At 38.5% G+C, this 23,739-nt stretch overlaps 2 long non-coding RNA genes across 3 annotated transcripts in view; one reads left to right on the top strand and one right to left on the bottom strand.

The window, feature by feature from the left end:
* The window catches only part of LOC116586775, a 292,442-nt gene that overhangs the window by 265,217 nt on the left and 3,486 nt on the right, over window positions 1-23,739 (top strand). The gene's annotated exons all lie outside the window — the stretch shown is intronic.
* LOC116586773 lies at window positions 1,287-23,723 on the bottom strand. Of its 2 annotated transcripts, XR_004284146.1 has the most exons (4): window positions 23,512-23,723; window positions 16,229-16,351; window positions 13,920-14,038; window positions 1,287-1,455 (listed from the first exon to the last, which is right to left on the bottom strand). It is a non-coding gene; the product is annotated as an uncharacterized LOC116586773 (long non-coding RNA). The 2 variants fall into 2 exon arrangements; XR_004284145.1 differs by lacking the exon at window positions 23,512-23,723 and having other exon boundaries at window positions 16,229-18,197.

The following is a 23,739-nucleotide window of genomic DNA, read 5'->3' as shown; positions in this document are numbered from 1 at the left end:
TCATAGGAGGAAGAAAAAAAAAAAATCACAACCCAAGCAAACTGGGATCCTAAATTACTGACACATTAAAATTTAAAATGTTAATTAACAGAGGCTCTTATCTGAGAGAAGCAAGTTTGCGATTACTTCCCAACCTTGCTGAATCTAGACCCCTATACATCTTCTATTCACTGAGTTGGTGCAAGGTTTGCCCCAGTGGCCCCAAGATTTATAAGAGAGAAACTTCCTAAACATGGTATAAAGCAGGACTTGCTTCTGCAGCACTCATGCATTGGGCCACATCATTGACCTTTGTAGATAGGAAGAATATATGTTTTCTATAAAGACAATAAGCCTACCTCCACTTACTTACTACTCAGTGTTTTCCATCTGAGATATTCACAAATAACAATACATCTGAATAGCATTTTTTATGTTTGTAAAGCTTTTCTAAATATATGGCCTCATTAAAGTTGCTTAGTAATTCCAAGGGCCAGGAATTATTATCCTTATTTTACAGGTGAGGAATCTGGGGTTCATCCTGCAGTTGAACAGCCAGCCACACATTAGGGAGAACCCTGGAGCTATGATAGCTGAATTCCACCTGCTAGAATGGAATTGCCAAGGGCTCCTGTAGGTGATTCTTTTCCTTACTCTGTTCTGCCACACTCTGCTCATCTCCATCATCCCAACTCTTATCCCTCACCCAGCCCTCCACCTACCAGGATTGTCCCCATGTGGCCCACTCAAGGGTGCATGGCTGGGTCAAGGTAAACCCATCTCTACCACTGAAACACAACTGCAACCTAACTTAACAACTAGTAGTGTCAACTCCCATCCCTAACTGGACTCATATTTCCTAACTCTATGTCTAGTGTTTTCCTATATATTGTAGCTGCTTCTGAGATACAGAGGAACTTAACTTGTATTGGCAGAATTGCTAATTCAGCTTTCTGTTACAAATTAGGCAATCAGCAAATTAGGATGAAGAATTATAAAGCAGCATGCATTGATGAGTCTGTCTTCTTTTCATTTGCAAACCATCTGAAAAGTTTCATCCAGAATCCAAGGTTATAACTTAAAAGCACCTTAAATATCATCTAGTTCAGCTCCTATATTTCATATTTAAGGAAGCACGGGAGAACTTTGCCCAAGGTAATGGTTAATAAAAAATAATAATAATGTTTATCATTTGTTTAATACTTAACATGTGCCAGGCACTATTATAAATACTACAAATGCATAAGGATTGTTAATCCAGTCTACGAATAAAGCATCTAAGATTTGGAGAGAAAAATGGACTTGCCTGAGGTCATGTGTGTATAGGTAGTTGGGCCAGGGTATGAAGTCAGGCCATCTGACTTCAGAACCATTATAGTGTAGCTCTTCTATCATAGCAGAGCCCAAAGTTGTGATGAGAACAGCAATATCCTGTCATGAGAAGGGCACTTTGCCCTGCGGTCTTCCTCTTCAAACCTGTAACAGCAGTCCAACCATGAGAAAAACATCAGACAAGCCCAAACTGAGGGATATTCTACAAAGTTCCCAACTTGTACGCTGCCCAGAGAATGAGTGCCCTGGACCCACCTGCAGAGACACTAATTTAACCAGTCTTGAGAGGGCCCAATGTACTGGCATTTTTTAAAGCTCCCCAGTGATTCAGATGTGCAGCCAGAATCAAAATACCATGAGGCATGCATTTTTCCCAGAAAGAGAGTTAGTGAGCGAGCCAGGAGGGAAAAGGAGCAGTAGGATTTGGGCTGGGCGAAGCATTGTATCTGGAAGTGGGGTTCCTCACTGCTGAAGGTATGCAGATTTTTTTTCACTGCAGGAAACAACCAGGAAAGAGGACACGGGGCTGGAGTTGGGATGCCTGAAGACTGCCAATCTCACCCTTCCTAATCAAGAGGGTTTTTGGGGATCACTTTGGCTCTAAAGATCACCACATCCTTTGCTCAGCAAATTGCTAGTTCCTCTGCCTTTTTCCTTTGAATATCTCCAAAGATTGTTTATAGTCAGCCCCACACCTAAGTGGACACTTGTCAGTTATGCACCTGAAAGGTGTGTGAACAACCAGCCTTGTCAGCTAAAAAGGAGGCTGACTTCTTGCATTTAAAATGAATATTGACTTAAAAAGAAGGGGGTAGGGGGAGGAGAAAAATCAAAAGTGAGAAAAGTGGCTGACTCAGGCCAACCTCAATGCATATGGTGTGAAATAACATCATTAAGAGTTTGGCCAGGGGTTGGAATTATGCAAGAGCCTCTTTCAACAAACCTAAGATGTTTGGGAAAATTGCTCTGGAAACTTACATGTTAAACGATTAGGAAGACCTGGAAGGCTACCTGAGAAGATGCACATAATACTTCAGAAAACTTAAAATAGAGACTCTCATTACTGCAAAGAAATGAGTGCTATTTTTTTTTAACTGATAACCCCAAACTTTTGAGCTCAATGGATGTGAGTTTAAACTGAAGCTCTACCACTTGTAAGTTACTTCACATCTCTGAACCTCAGTTTACTATTCTGCAAAATTGGATTAACCATGCTTGCCTCAAGGATTAGTTAAGAGGATTAAGTGAGATAATTTGGTGCACAGAAATCAGTGACTTGGCCCACAGTGATGTAACTGGAAATGACAAGGATCAAATTCTGGCCCCCTGTGCCATGTATTTCTATTTTACCTCCAAGGTAAAGGATGCAAAAGCCAGGGAGAATCCAGTCACCTTAATGAGTACTATGTTCTTGGTTAAGAAAACTACATGGATGTATGATTTCCAGAAAGGACATTGGGAGGCTTTTCCGCATCCCCAATTTTATCAGGAGAGTCTCTGGAGGAATCTTAGCCTTCTTTAGTGAGAGAAAAGGATAATGACCCCAGTGCTTTTGTACAACTTGAGAAGACCGTGAGAGAAATGGATAATCTTACATGTGATCGACATGTGCTAATTATCAACATGCTTTCCCCTGGGTTGTATCCTCCATACTAGTTCCAATGAAAATTTGGGAATCATCAACGCCAGCCTTGACCTTTGTCTCCCTGAACCCAGCCAGTCATCAGGCCCTCCCAGTTCAGCCTTAGTGAAGCTTCTTTCCAAATGAGTCTTCTTCAAGTACATCTTTGACTGCGACTTCTGCTTACAGCTTTCCTGAAAGCCACGTCTCTGTGTGGGGGACTTCAGCTGAAGCTCTCCTGCCCCTGCTTTTCACTCATCCCCTCCTGCAGCCAAGTGTAAACCAGCCAAGTGTAAACACCTCAAGTTGTGTGCGCCCTTGAGCACACAAGTTTGTACTTGTCCTGTCAGTTTTTCTGCCACTCCCTTCCCAACTACCTGGAAGCGGTCTTTTTGTGGTGGTTGGGAACTCAGGCTCTGGATTCAAATCCTGACTTGACCTTATAGCGTATGTGTTCTGGGGAAAGTTATTTTATTTTTCTCAGCCTTGAGAATAATATGAGGGATGATAATAATACTTAATTCAAGAGGTGAGTTAATGAGATCAATAATACCTAACTCATGGGGTTGATTAAATGCTTCTCATAGCACCTGGAATGCAAGAGGCACTCTGCAAGTGTTAGCTGCTATTATTACTGCTAATTTCTTATTCTTGTTTTGACTGTTACCTGTTTAAACAAATCCATCATTTAAGTATCGCCTCCTTCAAGAAGGCCTCTTAAAAACTCCGAGGCCCCTAAAGAAGTCATCTCTCTTTTGTTTTCTGTTGCTGTAACACTTTGTGGATCACTCATGGACTCACCATTCAACATGCTTTTTTGTGTGTCTTTGTCTTACTCTTCCCTTTAGACTATAAACTCATTATGGAATTTTACCTTGGTAATCTTTATATCCACAAAAGCTCTAATCACTGAGTAATGACCAAATATTTGTGAAATTTAAACAACTTGGACAAATAAAAATAGTAGATGCCATTAAATGTAATCATCTAAGAGGCTGTTAGCTTAGGATCTGCTTCATAGGAAATGGTCTGTAATTTTAGCCGTTATTATTGTTTAATGTTGACTGTGATATTTCACGCATTCTCTAATTTATTCTTCATAACACCCCTATCAGGCAAGTTCTATTAATGCTACCATTTCACAGTTGAGGGTTAGGGCACAAAGAAGGTGAAGTAATTTGCCCAAGATCATGTGGCTAGTCAGGGGCAAAGGAAGGATAGGACCCCTGGGGATTCCATTATGTTCAAAAACCTTTATCTTAAGCAGTGACTGAGGATCATTAGATTTTATGCCCAAGTAACAGATGAGAAAACTGATGAACTGAGTGAGAATCAATGCTGGGCTGACGAGTCCATTGTGTTCTTCATAGACAGGAGAAGAGGTCCAGAGGTGAAAGACATTTTAAGCATTAACTTGTCTAAAACTCAAGTAAAAATCAGATTTCATCAAACCACTGATCAAGGTGCCAAAATGGTTTAATTTTTTGAAAGCACATGTAACTTATTTTAATCTGCTTGACTGGTCAAGCCAGTAAAAACGGTAAAAGCAGTTTATTCAATGAAAAACACCCACACCCACACTGTGGTAGTTGGGCCAAGCTGGCCAGCCAAGAAGACAGTTAAAATAGTCAACCAGGTGTGGATAGAGTCTCAGAGGGAAACATTGAAAGAAGCCATTAGCAAAATGCTTTAATGTCTGTGGAGATCATTTAGAGTGTGTACCAAAGTATCCGGCCAAAGAAACTATGGCTAAGCTGCACAAAGGAGGAGTGAGGTCATTTGCATAGGAGTCTGGGGACCTTCTATCAGGTCAGGACTGAGTCTCTCCTCCTTTCTTAAAAAAAAAAAAAAAAAATTTCTAAGCTGTCTGGATCTGTACCTTTGACAGACTCACTTGGTGGAAGAGAGATCTTGAGATTCCTGGAATAAATAACTCCGAGGGTTGAAACACATTGGTCGGGACTTTAGCCCCTTGCCATAGTAAAGGGGATGGGTCTTCTGGGCTTGAGAGCCAGAGGACTTTATAAAAAATAAAAAATTAAAAAATAAATTAAAAAAAAAAAAAAAAGAACATGTTCTGATTCAGGTCTTCTGGGTTCAACACTGAGTCTTGGGAAGCAGCTTTTTAAAATAAATTATCACATGCACATACACACATACAAACTAATTTGGGAGTCCAAGGAAGTTTTACCCTGGAACAAACCCAATGTAACATGGATGAACTATTGGATCTTCAGTAGAAATTTGCACTGGCGAGGATGAAGCCCCATGGGATATAGGTTGTTCCCGAACAACCAGCACTTTGCAGGAGTAGGGGAGTTGTCTAGGTTCAGGAAGGCACATCAGAGTTCTGGTTCCACTGGGCAAGAAAGACCAAGCATGACTTCATCTTAGAATAGTCAGGAAATGGAGATGCTGGGTTTCTGCTAACAAGTTATTGGGTGTATATTGTACTTGGGGGAGGGGGAGATATTACTTGGGGCAAGAGAGAGGGGAGAATGTTCTTCACACCCAATAATAAAGCTAGATATCCAGCTACTAGTCACTTTCCAAAATCCATTAGACTTAGTTAGATAGACTGGATAGAGAGAAAGAGAGAGAGAGACCAAGGTAGAATAAAGACCTATTTGGGGCAGGGGGGTGGGGAAGACCTATTTAGGAATGAGGGCAGACGTGAAGGAAGAAAGCCATTAGAAAAGCTACACAAGGGTTTCTGGGTGACTCAGTCAGTTAAGCATCTACCCTAGGCTCAGGTCATGATCCCAGGGTCCTGGGATCGGAGCCCCATGTCGGGTTCCTTGTTCAGTGGGGAGCCTGCTTCTCCCTCTCCCTCTGCCTGCTGCTCACCCTTCTTGTGCTCTCTCTCTCTCATTGTCTCTCACTCTCTGTCAAATAAATAAATAAAATCTTTAAAAAAGAAAGAAAGAAAGAAAGAAAGCAAGCAAGCAAGAAAAGCTACACAATTGAAGTTACTTCTAAACCTGTGTTTAATGAGAGAAATCAAGAAAACAAATTTGGTCAATCGGAAAGTAATGAGGACTTTGCAAAAATAACTATTGACAAAAGGCAGCAAGGGATTTCTCCTGTAATTTAAGCATAACACACACTGTATGAATTAGCAGGTCAGGAGGATATGCCTCCTAGAAGATTAGAATTGGTATCATGCCTACTCAATTTTTGGCAATGATTTCTTCATTTAGCAAGCAGAAATGTGATCTGAAATGCACCTAGAATCCAGATAAATGGGGTTCTAGACATCTAAACCAGGAGGAGGCCACATATTAGCGACTATTCAGTCCAGGTATGGCTGGTGCATTTCAAGGGAACTAAGGCTGAAGTGTGATGTCCAAAAACAAAAGCATGAAAAGGAATTCAAAGGGCAGGCCATGGTCTATTAAGGTAAATTTATGGTGTATTAACTAGCTTTATAACCAGATTATCAGAATACAGCATAAATCATTCCAGACAAATAGTTCCTTCTTTAGGTTATCAGAAGGGAAGGCAGTATGCAATCTTCTTATCAGAGTGAAAAATGAGGACATCATTTCTTTTTTGCGTGTATATCCATCAGAGAAAAAAAAAAAAAAGATAAAGAGCTGACCTCCTATAGTACTGGATTCCATAAAGTTTCACTTCCAAAGCAAACTGTGTGTGTGTGTGTATGTGTGTATGTACATCTGTGTTTGTGTGTGCGCCCATTTGGTAGGGAATGGGACTTTGATAGAATCTGGATAGTCTTTTCCTGGAGGTGTAGAATATGGGGAATGAATGTAGGGCTGGTGTTGCATTACAGGCATGGGTCCAGGATTTAGTGTGATCTTGAGCCTGTGAGCACTCCGAAAACTTTTAACCAGGTCATTAAGAAATGATTATGTAGAATGTTAGAGCTAAAGGACTGTTAGGAATCACCTAGCCCTGCTTGCCTTTTTAACCATTTACTAGACCAGCAACATTAGCTCCTTTTCTAAAGCCACATGGTATGTCCATGTCACAACCTAAACTAAAACTTAGATTGAGGGGGAATTGTCTTTTTAATCATACCATCCCACTTCCTGCTAACGTCAATTTGCGGTATCTGTTGCTAACTAGAAGGCTAAATAACACACGTGTTTGGAAAATAATAAGAGGAAATTCCACTGGAAAAGAAAGCAAAAGATTCACTTTTAAATAAAGATTCTCTTTATTTAAAAATAACCCAAAATGGTCAGACTTTACTGGTGGACAAATGCCTACAAGCTGGCATGCTGGATGAAACTTAAAAGTAATTTAGTTCTACGTTGAATCATCTGGAGAGGGGAAAGGCCTTACTTGGAACTGTTTGTAAGGCAACATCACAAAAGAGGAAAGGCAGTTTCGTCAGCCTATACTGGCATCTTGTACTTAAATTTTGGAAATGCTTCTAGGTTAAACAAACAAACAAACAAACAAAATCTGGACATTGGAAAGATTCCAGAGAAAAACAACGTATAATTAAAGGAATGGAATTGAGAAACTGATTTATAGAAAGCATTAAAGCAATACATTTTTTATGGCTCTGTCACAAATAGGGGCACATCTTTGACATATATCAAGGACTTTAATTGAAATAATGAGTTAATCCAAAGAGAGATGATTAAGGCATAATATCAGAGGACAGGGTAACATGATGGAATTAGAGAATTACTGCTGAAATGATGAAATTGTCATCTTTCAAACAAAAACGAGACAAATATAGAACAATTAGGGAAATAGTGCTTAATAGTAATTTTATAGAAAAAGATTTGATTTTTAGCTTTTGAAAAAACTGTGAGCCAGTAGAATCATGCTTTCTGTGATTCCCCAATTCTTGAAGAAACTTGAACTTACGATACATCATCAAGTTAATAGCAGCTATTAGACTGCATTAAATGTACAGGTTGATTGTAATCTACATCTCACTTTGAAAAAAAATGTTAAAATGTAAAAAATATATTCATTTTAGGATTGGAGAACTATGGTAATTATTTAAGTGATATACACATACAACCCTGTTCGGTAGGTTCACTTCCTGACTATTTAAGAATTAACTGTATAGCTTGTACGATTGTAGATGTTACAGTCAATTTGCTTGCTGTGGCCTCATCCCCTTCTCAGAGAATCTCTTCCCACTCTGGTGACTGGGAAGCTGACCAACTTCTCTGGCCATTACTGATAGGACCAGGGATAAATATGTGACCTGAACTAGACCAGTAATTCCCTTAAAAAACAAAAAAGAATCAAAAGAGAAAGAGGCAGTAGGTGAGATGGGGGTCATGTAAATTTGGGGCCACCATTAGGCCATGGCATCCAACACCACAAATAAATTAGTGAGGGGCACCAGAGCCATCAGTAAAATGGAGAGTTGGCACAGATTAAGAAAAAACAGACCAGATATCTAGTGAGTACTAAAGAAAATAGGTGAGTAAATAGAAAGCTACTGTATTCCCTTGTACCTTCTTCCAAAAGGTTCAGTGTGACTCCATGAGAGGCAGTTCCACTTTCTCATATAGATCCGAAGCAGTCTAACTGAACTCAGTTTCTAATCTCTGGGTAATCTTAACTTCCCCTTCAATAAAGATACACTTTTATCTGAACCGATTTGAATGGATCTCATTCCTAGCATCTTGGATCTCTTTCTCTCTCCTTCTGCCCATTTCATGAATGCCTCCCAGTTATAACACATTAAGAAAAAGCTTTTCAGAGCAAACTCATAATGTTGACAGAATGAATTGTCACAAGAGCTGTGGTAATGCTCCAAATGAATAAATGATATAACTTCTGATGTCTGAATAACTGGCTGAAAAACCATTGTCTCAGCTGTTGGACAATGTGATGCAGATTGGGTTGACTCTTGTCCAGAAGCCAGGTCCTAACTCAACCTGTGTTTTCTGGATCTGCTTGCTTGTACAGATCCCATGGTAGCCCGTTCTTTTGAACTGTTCGACTGTGAGACTCCTTAGACCATGGCTGGTCTACCTTCCCCCCATCCCAAACATTCTTTATCTGGGACAGTGGGACAAACATTTACATTCTCAGAATGTATAAGTCCTTTCTTCCCAATAGCCCACATGGTAGTCATTTTGATAACCAGTCATTCTGATTTCAAGAGAAGCTCATTTTCTCTTTTTTTTTTTTTTTTAATTTCTTTTCAGTGTAACAGTATTCATTGTTTTTGCACCACACCCAGTGCTCCATGCAATCCGTGCCCTCTCTAATACCCACCACCTGGTTCCCCCAACCTCTCCCCCCTTCAGAACCCTCAGATTGTTTTTTAGAGTCCATAGTCTCTCAGGTTCACCTCCCCCTCCAATTTCCCTCAACTCTCTTCTCCTCTCCTGAATTGCAGTGCCTTCTTCTGCAGTAGTTCCCTAAGCAAATGTATGGGCTGTTTGCTCTGCTTTCAACCCTCATGAATTTTTAATGATTTAGAAAGAAAAGATTTTTCTCTCTCCATTTTTTTTTTACAATAAATTTAATGACTTAATACACATCAAGTGGAATTGTTGGTTTGTGGTGACGGTTTTATAATTCCAAGTTCAAGGGTTTTTTTTTTTTTCTATTTAATTATGCAAAATAACTCTCATGGAATATAATGCAATAACAAAAACATGCACCAATGTTGGCATAAGAGCCTGTTGTTTATTAGTATTGGTTCTATGCTTTATGTTTGAAATAAAATATTTGGAACTAATGTTGGCCATGTTTCCTCCAAACTAGATAAAAGAAAAAAAAAAAGTTTCTTTCTGAAAACATCATGCTCCAACCTTTGGCGATAAAAGCTAGCAGCTCTTGAGATAGCAAATTAAATTCTATTTGTAGAAAACACTGTGCTGTGTTTTGTTGCTTTCTCAGAGTTATTTTTTAATACTAATAATTTAATAAAGTGGAAGACTGATACATTGACCTGTGTTCTCTGAGGCAGCAGAGGTTTTCCTTGGGTTAAAAGGCATAGTTTGCTGAAAGGTTGTTTGTTTTACATTCTAACCTATTACTTATTTCTTTTCCTGTCTTGCCAGATCTAGCCTTTTGAAATCATTCAATTTTAGAAAACATAAAGTAGTTGAATTTTCAGAATCTTTAACTCAGACTTTTAAACCTCCAGTAGATAAGGACTGTTTTTCCTCATATCCAACACATTTGAATTTTGTATTTATGAATAGCAAAATTTTTCCATTCTATGGCTCAAAAAATAAATTAGAGTTTCTTAGTGGAAAGGAAGTAGATATCCAGCCTCATCAAACAAATTCAGCAAGAAGTCTTGTTCAACATTTCTACATTGGATGGTGAGAGGAATTATCCAAAGGCCCAGCCTGGAACATCTGGACTCAGGTGAGGGTTCTGAGAGCCTGCTGTATTTTGCACTGGTGGAGCAGGACTAGCCTGGAGGGCTTCAGAGTGTTCAGCCAAACTGGACCCAAAAGACAATATCTAAACATAAAACCAAAGACCAAGCAGACACGGTAAACAAAACATCCTCTGTAGGAGCTAGGAAGGCAGGCTGAAGTCAGGTCTAAGATGAGAGGATGGAAACCAGATGCCTCAGAAGAAAGCAAGATGGAGGACAGGGACAGCACCTGGAGGGATTGTCTGAGATCCTGGAGACAACTAAGGGTTTCTTAGAGAGTGCCTGTGTCCTTGCTGTGGAAGAAAACATAATGTAGTATTTGAAAGTACAAGCTGGAGGAAAATGGACAAGGATTCAACTTCCAGCTCTACGTGTCAATAGTGATATGTCTGTGGGCAAGTCACGTTACTTTCTTTTCTTTTTTTTTTTTTTTTTTAAGATTTTATTTATTTATTTATTTTGACAGAAATCACAAGTAGGCAGAGAGGCAAGCAGAGAGAGAGAGAGAGAGAGGAGGAAGCAGGCTCCCTGCTGAGCAGAGAGCCCGATGCGGGACTCGATCCCAGGACCCTGAGATCATGACCTGAGCTGAAGGCAGAGGCTTAACCCACTGAGCCACCCAGGCGCCCCGTCACATTACTTTCTAATACTCAGTTTATGTGTGAAGTGGGACAAGTAAAATAAACCATAAAGGCTGCAGTAACATTTAAACAAGATAATGCTACTATTGATTATTATCAGTGCTGAGTCAGAGAGGAAAAGTTACTAAGTCAGATTCTTTTTAATGTAAAAATGCTGCTTTTAGTTGTATACAAGTCCATATTTGTATCGATAGAAATAGATGAGGTTTTGTGCTTTTTACACATAGTGGTATATATCATTGGGTACCTATACTCTTATTTTTAAAATACTTTATTATTTAATTTTTTTATGTAAACATTTTTTAGTTGAAGTCTAACAATTATTTAGTGAAGTGAAGTGTACACCTAGGTGTACTGTCTGATCAATTTTAACAAATGCATTCACTGATATAAGCCATATCCCTATCAGGATATAGACTATTTCTATCATTCCAGAAAGCTGTATTTCAGAAAACCCTCTCACTATCTCACAAGCCCAGAAGCACATACTCTTTCGAGTTACCATTATAGAGTAGGTTTTCCTGTTCTAGAACTTTATTTAAATGAAACCAATCAATATACATTATTTTGTATTTGCATTATTTTGCTCAGAAGAGTGTTTTGGAGATTTATCCATGTTGCTATGGTTCACTTCTTTAAATTGCTGAGTGGTACTCCATGTACCACAGGAGAATGTACTGTTTATATTCTCCTGTCAGTGGAAATTTGGATTGTCTCTATTCTAAGACTATCAGAGGGAAAGCTGCTATGAACATTCTTATATACAACTTTCTGAAGCCCAAGTTTTTATTTCTTTTGTTTATATACCTATGAATAAATTTCTGGGCCATAAGTAAGTGTAAGTTTAACTTCATGAGAAAGTACTGGACTGATTTCCAAAGCGGTTAAACCATTCTACACTCCCATCAAGAATGCATGAGAATTCTAATTGTTTTACGCCCTCCCAAATAATGTTGTCAGTCTTAAATTTTATCCATTCTAGTGGAAACACATGGTTTTGTACTATGATTCAAACATCCTCAGGGCACCTGGGTTGGCTCAGTGGGTTAAGCAGCTGCCTTCAGCTCAGGTCATGATCCCAGGGTGCTTGGGATCGAGTCCCATATCAGGCTCCCTGCTCAGTGGAGAGAGCCTGCTTCTTCTTCTCCCTCTGCTTGCTGCTCTGCCTACTTGTGCTCTCTCTCTCTCTGTCAAGATAGATATATAGATATATATATCTATACATCTATATATCGATATACTCAAGATATACTCTTGTTATACTCAATATACTCTTGATATACTCAATATATTGAGTGTGTGTGTGTGTGTGTATATAAATATATATATATTTACTCTTAACAAGTTAACCATTTTCGTAATTATTCAACTAATGATTCTTCTAATTGCTCAGACTGGAAAACCTGGTGTCATCTTTACCCTCTTTCCTTCTCTTACACCTCACTTCTGATCTATTGACAATTTCTATTAATTCTGCCTTCAAAATGATTGTATCATTCATTCACTTCTTGTCATCCCCATTGCCACCCCAGGTCCAAGCCATTATCATTGCTCACCATCATAAGCCTTCCACCTTGTCTCTTTCTTCAGCCCTTACCCCTTGCAGTCTGTCCTTAACACAGGAGAGACATCTTAGAACATGTCAGTCCTCACCTTGAGACCCTCCAAATGTCTCCTCTCTCCAACTTAGAATGAAAGTCCAAGTCTTTTCTGTCATCTGCTGGGCTCTACATGATCTGGATTCATGGCTGCTTCCTGCACATACTCTCACATAGTCTAATATCAAATATCACCTCTTTCCTGACAACACTCTTTTATCTTTCCCATCCTGCTTTATTTTTTCTTCATGGAACTTCCTCTTCCCTGAGATTATTTACTTGTTTATTATTATCTATCAACCTCACTACAATAAAAGCTCTATATTGGCCCTAGAATACACCCAGTACTTCATAAATATTTGTTGAATATATTCCTTTTTGTCATCCTTGATATTTTTTCTAACCTATTTGTGTGTGTGTGTGTGTGTGTTATGTATTTTAATTAACGGATCTCATCTCTTCGTCCAAAGGCTCTTAGAAGACTGTGACCTGACTTAAGAATCTTTTATTTTCAACATATATGATAGATTTCTCCTAAAGGATGGGTGCTTGGGCACTATTTCTTGAACAATTGACAGTAGAAGAAAAGGGGTGGCTACTTTTACAACTTGTTTCTTTGCTTGTTTATATATGTGTTTGTATGTTTGTATGTATGTATCTATGTATGTGTGCATTTTAACTAACAAATATCACTTCCTCATATATAGGTTTTTGGAGGATAGTACTATGACTTAAATATCTTCTTTTTTCAACACAGTGTAGACTTCACAATCTTCACAATTTTTACATACATCATTAAAAAAAAATATAGAAGAACCAGAGTTTAATTCTGAAAGAATCCACAGTCATCTGAATGACAGTTTTGGGGTATGACGGGCGACTGGAATGGACACAGAGCTCTTTTAATTCTGTCAAACAAAGCCACAGACTAATGTTAAGGAATGTGTGTGTGATCTCTCCAGCATGGAATCAGTTACCCAAACACAGGAGTCTTTGCAGAGGTCCAAAATAATCATAAAACCATTATAACCACAAGACCTCTTCGGAGTTATCCCCTCAATAGTGAATGCTGCCCTTTTAAGCCAACTCTTATATTCAGAGAAGGATTGTAATATCTCCAGCCTGGAAGAAATCCCTATTCCTGTGGCTCATTTACTTCATCTCTGTGGTTCTTGGAAGTTAAGATGGAGTGAAAGCCACCAGAGGCAGTTGACTGAATTCTGTCTTAAGCTGCGTACAGAGAGCTTTAATAAACTTTGGCCATTTAACCAGCTTTCATTCCTGGGAAACACTGTCCAGCTATCTCCAAGTTCCAGTAAATTGTTTGCCAGGGGACAACCCTCTGACTTAGGATCCTGGGCATTCTTAGGAATCCAATCAGTCAGAGAAGGAAAAGGCATACTCACCCTGCAGGAGCTCTGAAAGGAAAGCCTACCCTGGGACCATCAGGTGCTCCAAGAATGGCACTAGTGGACATAGTTTCACTTTGTATCTTGCTTCATTGATATTCCTGCTCGATGCAATGCTGGACACATAGGAGACACTTCATAAATAAATATTACATGAAAAGGAGAATGAAATAAGATAGGAGAAAGAATGAAACAAAGGGGGAGGAATGAAAAGCAAGGAACTTATTCTTACTGGATGCTGGTTGTCTGATGGGGAGGGAGGGACAAGAGCTCAACTGATTTTAAGTTATAAAGCAAGGTTAGAACTTCTAGTTGGCTGTGAATTTACATACCTGTAATTTTTTATTTAACATTTACATTCTTCCTAGACTGTAAATTCTGTGAAGGTAGAAACTGGATTTTTTTTTTAATATTAATACCATCACTTGAACTACATAAAGAGCCTGACATCTGAACCCATCCAAGAAACTAAGTAGGACCCTGCCATAAGCAGGTCTATGGATATTTCATGTTTGTATTCCTCACAGAGTTTAGACTGATGATTCATACGACATGAGTGTTTAGTAAGCATTTCATAAATGAACCCCTGATTGAAAAGAAATATGAAAAAGTTTTATAGCTATGGATCTTTGTTATATTCTTAGAATTCCTTAGAAAAAGAACTTTGTTGAATATGAAGAGGAAGCACCAAGTTTTTTCCCATGTTCAGTTAACTTTCTCTTGCCAGTATGATGGGTGATGCCAGCAGAGTGTGTCAAACAAGAGAGTGGGATTTCAACTCATTACATAATAAGGGGAATTTTTCAGAATCCTCAAACCTGCTTTGAAAACATTTCTACGCAGGTCACATCATGATCTATTTGCCATTTGTGAAGTAAAACACCATCATGAAAAAGAATATTTAATGCCATAAAGAAAAACCCTACTTTTAAGCTAATAAATGTCAGATTCCCCATTCTAGCTGCATGGGGAAAAAAGAAATCATAAAGTCAGATCATAGCCTCCTGTGATTTTTGAATCAAAATGGAAATTAAGAAATGAAGCTATAATAATCCTTAACGTTTGCTCTTTGGGAAGTCTGCTATTTGTTGAGAGCAGGGCGGGCGTACATTAGGGGGTGGAGAGCTCAGATCAGACTCCTTTTCATCACCTTGCTCTTGTAGTGTTCATTTATGCAAACTTCCTTGCTCCAGGGTTGTGCAAATACAATGTCTCCCCAATGGCTTCACAGCATGAAACAAGGGAAAGCTGAGGGGATGCCAACCCTAACTTTCGGAGCCCGTTTTAAGAGGAGAGCTATAGCACCAAAGAAGCCATGGGCTTGGCATTGTCTGTGTGCCTCTAATTGCTTTGGTTCACAGCTTTCAATATCCATCTTTAACCTACTACAGGTAGAAATGCCTTTCTTCAAATCTTCCAGAAAGAAAATTCAGAGTTTCCTTAGTTACTACACCAGGGCACAGTGTTAAGCACTCATAACATTTTAAAAAGCATTTGATAATATCTATAGGCTGACCACCGTGTCTGAGAACATTTGGTACATTTGAGTCATGTGATAAATTTTGGATGTTTATTATATATGTTAATATACATCAAATGTTTTATTGATATGATGATATCATTTATAATAAAATATTATTTATGTTTCCTGACTTTTAGCCACCATGGATTACTTTCCTAATGTACCTATTCTATAACCCACACTCTACTTCTCATTATCTACTTGGCCATGTGCTCAGAGAGGCACAAATAAAAGTGTTCACTGTAGCAGTGATTGCTCTGCCAAAAAAATAGGTGAAATTCTTTTAAAAAATTATTTATTTTGGGGGCACCTGGGTGGCTCAGTGGGTTAAAGCCTCTGCCTTCAGCTCAGGTCATGATTTCAGGGTCCTGGGATCAAGCCCCGCATTGGGCTCTCTGTTCCACAGGGAGCCTGCTTCCTCCTCTCTCTCTCTGCCTGCCTCTCTGTCTACAGGTGATCTCTGTCTGTCAAATAAATAAATAAAATCTTTAAAAAAAATTATTTATTTTTACTTAAATTCAATTAATATATAATACAGTATTAGTTTTAGAGGTAGATGTCAGTGATTCATCAGTCTTATGTAATACCCACTGCTCATCACGTGCCCTCCTTAAAAATTGGTAAAATTCTAAGTGTTTATTAGTATAAGTCTAGTTAATTAAATGCCATGTGTATGAGAATGAAATAGTAAGATAATGAATAATACATAATGATTTATAAGAGTGACCCTCTCCGACAGAATACTATAATGTATGGACAAAATGCAAAATACAAAAACACCCACCTTAGTGAACAAGAATTGGGAGATTTTGGAAGTCCATTTTGAAGTCAAAACTTTAAATTTCTGACTTTAGTGGTTTTGCCTTACAATGGGCAGCACTTTTGGCGCAGGGCAGGGCAACTAAAGCTAAAAAAAAACAAAAAAAGGAAAGAAACTCACTATTTTTCTGGTCTAGGGAACTAGACACAGAGCCTGGGGAAAACACTGGTATTTATCGGGAGGACCATTTTTAACAGCAGGCCACAGATTCCTGCCTTGGTTTAATAATTTGTGCAAAGACACAAATTCTTGATTATTGACTTTAAACTTTGAAAATTTAATGAAGGCACTGGGATCTTTCTTTAAAAAAAAAAAAAAAAGAAGCACACAAAAATCTACATGTAATTTCAGAAGTGTCACAGACTCTTGAAAGCCATTTATAATCCTCAAGATTAAAAAAAAAAAAAAGTGTTGCTATAGGTTAGATTCCCTTTATGACAGAGGCCAACATAAGGTTGGTGACCAAGTAATATTGTGGAAAAAAATATCAGGATAAAACATTTCTTTAAGGTTGGGGATGCCCCATAATCCAAGCTGGCATAAATGTGAAATCTTTCATTTAGGTCTAAATTATTAATTGCAAATGTACAGAATGACAAAGACATGACTCAGTATACTCATAAATAGAAAAAAAAGCTATGGAATTTTGTTGATAATAAGCTCCATTATGTACTATAAATAATATTATGTGCCTGCCAAAAAACAAATGTGATCTTCAGTTGCTTTAATGGAAACAAAAGTCTCTATAACTGTGCTGTACAATATGGCAACCCCTAGCCATGTTAACTTATTTAGGTTAAATTAAGTTTAATTTAAACAATGTAAAAAACCCAGTTCTTAGTCACATTAGCCACATTTCATGTACTCAATAGTCACGTGTGGTTAGGTGGCTACTGTATTAGCATGAATATAGAACATTTCCAGGATCGCAGAAAGTTCCATTAGATAACACTGTTTAGGGGAGTTAAGAGTCATACTTACTGTGCATTGGTCAGAACACACCTGGAATAGTCGACCCATGTTTTTTACTGCTCAGAATGCATTCCTCCCTTTCCCTAGCAACAGAATGCTGAATTTCCTCCTTCCCATTCTCAACCATGAGATTTGGGTAGGATTGATGCCTCTACTAGCTTTAGGAATGGGCTCTTGTTAGGTTTACTAGAGCCTCGTGGCTCCCTCTGGAACATGTGGTATGAAGATGAGAGATACAGAACTGGTCTTTAGATAACATAACTGGAGAGTCCAGACCTGCCAGACCTGCTGAAGCCAACACTGATTATAGTACGGAGAGAAGAGAAGAGTTGAAAACTTGGTGACACTGTCTGAACTTCTGGATCAAGCTTCATCTGAAGCCCATCCAATTTCTTTTAGATAATATGAACTCACAACCTCTCTTCAGTGTTAAATCACATAAATTTGGTTTTCTACCACTTGGGACACTAAGAGCACTAAATGATATCCCTGATAAATTGAGTTCAGTTCAGTGAGTGTTCCATTTTGGACAATGACACAACATGATGGAATGTTTTCAGAGGAGAAAGACCAGGATGGTGAAAGAACTTCAAGGAAATATTTATCTACTATTCCCATGACCAAATTAAGTCTTCATTCCCAGGCTAGTCCAAGTGGCTGATGTGACCATTTGACATTTCATGAGTTCCCCTGGGAAGAAGGATTCTAAAAGCTTTCAGTCTTCATTTAAAGTAGCATGGTAGAAGGGACAAGACCATTTGAAGGAGTCCCTGAATCACAGATCTCCCGGTATCATCAGGACAAAAAATAAGAGAGAAAATCATGTAAAATTACTTTCCTTTTAAAAATAAGTGACATTCATACCAGCATAAAGCTGCATTTTAATAACTAGGCTGCTTCAAAATGTGTCACTTTAGTTGGATGATATTATAAAAGAAAACCAGTGGATATTATTTTTGTGTCATTTTCCAATCCAGTACATTTTTATAAAATTCTGCAAATTGAATTAATATTTTAAAGCTGTATATATAATGAAATTTAAAATATTCTTTGAAGATAGCTCTCTTGAAAGGCTGATAGAAATGTCCAATAAAGGGCTGCAGAGAATTTTTTCAGAGGCTTGAGTAAGAAGGTAGAAAGTTTCTGTATACTTTCAAAATCATTTTTCATTTTGTTGTCTTTTGGCTAAATCAGCTAGGCTGCCCACTTGCTTCTTGCCCGCTGCTTCCCTCCTCATACTGGAATGAGAAGGTAGAGATTCTTCAGAGGTTACAAGCTCTAACGCAGAAGTTTACAGCCTTGTCTATACACTGGAATCATCTAGCGGACTTTAAAATGCAGACACCATTAAACATAGAATTATCATATGATCCAGCAATTTTACTCCTTGGTACATACCCAAAAGAATTGAAAGCAGAGACTCAAAGAGATACTCATACAGCAACGTCCATAACGGCATCATCCACAATAACCCAAATGTGGAAACAATCCATATATCCATCAATGGATGAATGGATAAACAAAATATAATAATATGGTAAATAAATACTTACAATGGAATATTATTCAATCTTGAAAAGAAAGGAAATTCTGGTACATGCTGCAATATGGATGAACTTGGAAAACATTCAGTGATGTGAAACATGAACTTGGAAAACATTCAGTGATGTGAAAAAAGCCAGACACAAAAGGACAAGTATTTTATGATTTCACTTATATGCAATACCTAGAATAGACAAATTTATAGAGACTGAAAGTGCAGTGGTGGTTCCCAAAGGCTGCTGGGGGGTAGGTGGGGATGGGGAGGAGGAATGGGAAGTTATTATTTAATGGGTACAAGAGCTTATGTTTGTAATGATGAAAAACTTCTACCTATGAAGGGTGATGAAGTTGCACAAGAGGGTGAATGTATTTAATGTCACTGAAGTGTATATTTAAGATGTACAATTATGTGGGGCGCCTGGGTGGCTCAGTGGGTTAAGCCGCTGCCTTCATACTTCATACTTCATGATCTCAGCGTCCTGGGATCGAGTCCTGCATGGGGCTCTCTGCTCAGCAGGGAGCCTGCTTCCCTCTCTCTCTCTCTGCCTGCCTCTACATCTACTTGTGATTTCTCTCTGTCAAATAAATAAATAAAATCTTAAAAAAAAAAAGATGTACAGTTATGTAAGATGTGCATAAATTAACATGTATGTATATAGATGCCAGGGTCTCACCCCAGAAAGCCTTATATAATTGGTATGGGTTGCAGCTAAATGTTGGGATTGTATTAGTAACTCAGGTATTTCTAATGTGTAGTTTCATGCTGCAGGGTCCAGGTAGGTAGAATAGATGGGTGAAAGGAGCTGGGCAGGAACTGTGAAGATCTGCAAGGCACATGTTTGTCTTAAAGAGAGAGCTGCCACCACCTGGCCCTGGTTATTTGCTGCCCTGAGGCAACATAGGTCTCAGAATGACCAGATACTCTAATTGTTAAAGAAGTACTTATCTGGGTGCCTGGGTGGCTCAGTGGGTTAAGCCTCTGCCTTCGGCTCATGTCATGATCCCAGGGTCCTGGCATCGAGTCCCGTATTGGGCTCTCTGCTGGTCAGGGAGCAGGCTTCCTCCTCTCTTCTCTCTGCCTGCCTCTCTGCCTACTTGTGATTTCTCTCTGTCAAATAAATAAATAAAATCTTAAAAAAAAAAAAAAGACGTACTTACCTGGGAATTTTTAGGAAACCTGATTTTTTAAAATGATTCTCACTCAAATTTTAAAAAGAAATAAAACACCAAATGACCAAATAGAATATGTGTGAGGGCTATATGCTGGATATTACCTATCTTGGTTTGCCCAGGACTGTCCTTGTTTTAGTACCAAAAGTCTTCGTCTTGAAAAATCACCCCGTCCAAGGCAAACCAGAATGGTTGGCCACTCTGGTAGGCTACTAGTTTATGTCTTCTGGTCTGAAGAGGCAGAGCAGTACACATTTTTTTGATTCCCTTCAATGGTCACGGGTTGGGGACATGCACAAAGAGAGGACTCACAGGCTCTTTTATCTCTCTCTGATGCTCATCAGCTGTCCCTCTACGCCGAGCCATCCCAAATAAATATGTGTTCTAAGTAAAAACAACAAAAAACAAATCCAGTCTTAAGACAAGTCTCACAGCATTTGTCCTTGTTGGGTTTATTTATAAGTCTAGGCCCCTCCTTCACAGAAAATTTGGAACCACCATTGGCACAGGCAGCTTGCATGAGGCACAGTTCTGGGAAGAAAACATCATAGTCATGGTCAAGGATTCTCATTCAGTTTTGTTATAAATGATGTTGTAGAAACGATAAGGAAAGATAAAGGGCCTGTTCCAAAAAGGGGTCACTGGATGTTGCTTAAGGACTCTGTTTAGGTTTCTATCAGTCCCTAGGGCTCTAATTTTTTTTGTTTTGTTTTGTGTTTTTGGTGGTGGTGGTGTTTGGTTTTTTTTTAAAGCACTTATGGTCAACCGCTTTGCTTGGAGGTTTTTCCTTGGTGGGTAATACATTTATTAACATAAGTGGCTGTGATAATGCGATTTATAACAATAAATATATATTTGGTCTTCATCCTCATTCCTGGCAGAGATCTCCTAAAACCCCTGGAATTTCCTGGGGGCTGAGAGCAACAAAGGTGTCTTCTGTTATGTTAATGAGGCAACTTATGAAATTCAAGTAAGGGTGGGGACCAGTTGCCAAGAGAACCAACCACATGATTAGAGGGTTATGATTTTCAGTCCCACTCCCCTAATTTCAGGAAGGTGAGAGGGACTGGAGATTTAATTAATGACCAAAGGCCAATGATTTAATCAATTATGCCTATGTAATGAAGCCTCCATAAAAACCCAAAAGAATTGGGTTTGGAGAGTTTCCTGGTTGGTAAACCTGTAGAGATTTGGTGACTGTGGCCTGGAGAGGCCATGAAGACTCTTTGCCCTTTACCCGTCCATACCTTCCCATATGCTGTCCCTGAGTTATATCTCTTCATAATAAACAGGTAATTGAGTGAGTGAATGGGTTTCTCGAGCTCTGTGAGCCACTTTAGCAAATTAATCAAACCCAAGGAAGAGGTAGTAGGAACTTCTGATTTATAGCCAATTGGTCAGAAGTACAGGTAACACCCTGGACTTGCCACTGACATCCAAAGTGGGGGCAGTCTTGTGGCACTAAGCCCTTACTTAACGTGTGCAAGCTGATGGTATCTCCAAGTAAATAGTATTAAAATTGAGTTGAATTGTAGGACACCTAGCTGATGTTGGAGAGCCGCTTGTTGGTGATGGAAAACCGCACACACATGGTGGAATCTGGTGCAGAACTTTGAGTGGAAGGATTTAGGGCTATGCACAAATTTTCTGCTTCCTTTCTTTCTGGTCACATGGCTTTCCTGGGTCCAGGAGAAGGTTGCACACCCAACCTATAGATCTTGGGACTTGCCTTCCCATGTACTTGTAGGAGCCAATCTCTTATAATAAATCTCTCTCTTTTTCTCTCTTTTGTCTATCTCTTTGTCTCTCTCTTTCTCTCCATATATATATAAAACAAAAACCAATAAAATGTATTTGTGTACATATGTGAAGATATATATTTATTTTCCTCCTGATTTTATTTCTCTGGACAATGATAATACAGAATGGCAGATAAAGAAGGGCCTAGAAAGGTTGTATATTTCCAAGCCATTACTTCTCTTTGGTGTTCAAAGCCCTTCCTAACCAGACCTGGACTCCAGACTCTCTTCCCAATAAACCAGTGATACAGCCTCACTGGAGTCCTCAAACATGCGGGCATCCTTACCTTCATGCCTTTGTACATCCCATTCCCCATACCTGGAACGCCCTTCCCTTCTTCTGGAAGTGTCTTAGTTTATTTTGTTTTTTTAGCCATCACTACTATCTATTTCCAGAACTTTTGTATCATTTCAAACATAAACTCTGTACCCACTGAACTCTAATACCCATTTTGCCCACCCCCAATTCCTAATAACTTCAATTATACTTTCTCTATGAATTTGCCTATTTTAGATACCTTATATAAGAAGAACCATAGGTTGTTCATCCTTTTGTGTCTGGCTTATTTTAATTTGCATAATGTTTTCAAGAGTTATCCATCTTATAGCACATATCAGAATTTCATTCCTTTTAATGGCTGGATAATAGTACATTGTATATATATACCACATTTTGTCTTTTTTTTTTTTTTTTTTTTTTTAATGGAGACTCCACATAGAGTGTGGAACCCAACATGGAGCTTGAACTCAGGACCCTGAGATCAAGACCTGAGCTGTGATCAAGAGTCAGCTACTTAACTGACTGAGCCACCCAGGTACCCCAACATTTTATCTATTTTTGAATTGGTTGTTCATTTGGTTGTTCTCATTAGGCTGTAGGAGTTCTTTTTGTATTCTGGATATTAATCTGTTATCAGATATATAATTTGCAAATATTCTCTCCCAATCTGTGGATTGTGTTTTCACTATCTTATAGGATCCTCTTGATGCACAAACATTTTTAAATTTTGATGTAGTTCAGTTTGTCTATTTCTCTTTTGTTGTCTGTGCTTTTGGTTTCATATGCAAGAAATCATTCCCAAATCCATGGTCATGAAAATTTTCCTCTATCCTTTCTCCTAAGAGTTTTACATTTTTAATTATTACATTTAGGCCTTTGATCCATTTTGAGTTAATTTTTGTATTTGCAGTGTGAAATAATCTTTTCGTCTAATATTTGTATTTGTGGTGTGAAGTCATCCTTTTGCATCTGAACCTCTAGTTACCCCAGCACCATTTGCTGAAAAGATTATCCTTTCCCCATTTTATGGTCTTAGTGCTCTTGTCTAAAAAATCAATTGACTGTATATGTAAGAATCTATTTCTTAAAATCGCAGGAAAGTTTATTATTTCTTGATCTGATTTCCTATTGTCTTTTTTCCTAATTACATAAAAAATGCAGCTAATCATTGCACTTAGTCATCAGGAAGATGTAAGTGGCAAACAAAATGGAAAAGCTTAAGTAGTGTCTGTCTTATATTTACATTTGTGTTTATGCTTGTTGTAATCAAATTCAGAATTTGCTATAAAATACTGCATATAATATAGTATAGAGAAATTCCTATGTAGTATATAGGAATTTCTCTATATTATGTATTTTTTAGTTTAGAAAGATTAGCCACACTTCAGTATTCACAGGTAGGAAGAAATGAAATGATAGTCTTTAGACAGGTGTTAGCTCAGTACCTCCTTGGTATCCCTTGTTTCTGAAGAGTAAGGCTGTACCTGTGCATTAGGCCCCCCGACACCTTCTGGCTCTCTTCAGCTTCTCAGGGCAAGCCTTCAGCAAATGTAGCCCCAGGTAGTTCCAATCATTTCAGCTTCTTTTCCCTTTTTCTCCACGCCTTACACTAAATCTAGGAGGTAACAGTAGACTCAGAACACTTTGGCTATGGCTGGACTACTGACTTGCAGAGATTATGAAAATCCTAAAAATGTCAACTTCTGTATTTC

This window comes from Mustela erminea, chromosome 3 (assembly GCF_009829155.1).
Source record: "Mustela erminea isolate mMusErm1 chromosome 3, mMusErm1.Pri, whole genome shotgun sequence".
Lineage (NCBI taxonomy): Eukaryota > Metazoa > Chordata > Mammalia > Carnivora > Mustelidae > Mustela > Mustela erminea.
The sequence above is the reverse complement of the archived record's forward strand: the minus strand, read 5'-3'. Positions and strand labels throughout refer to the sequence as shown.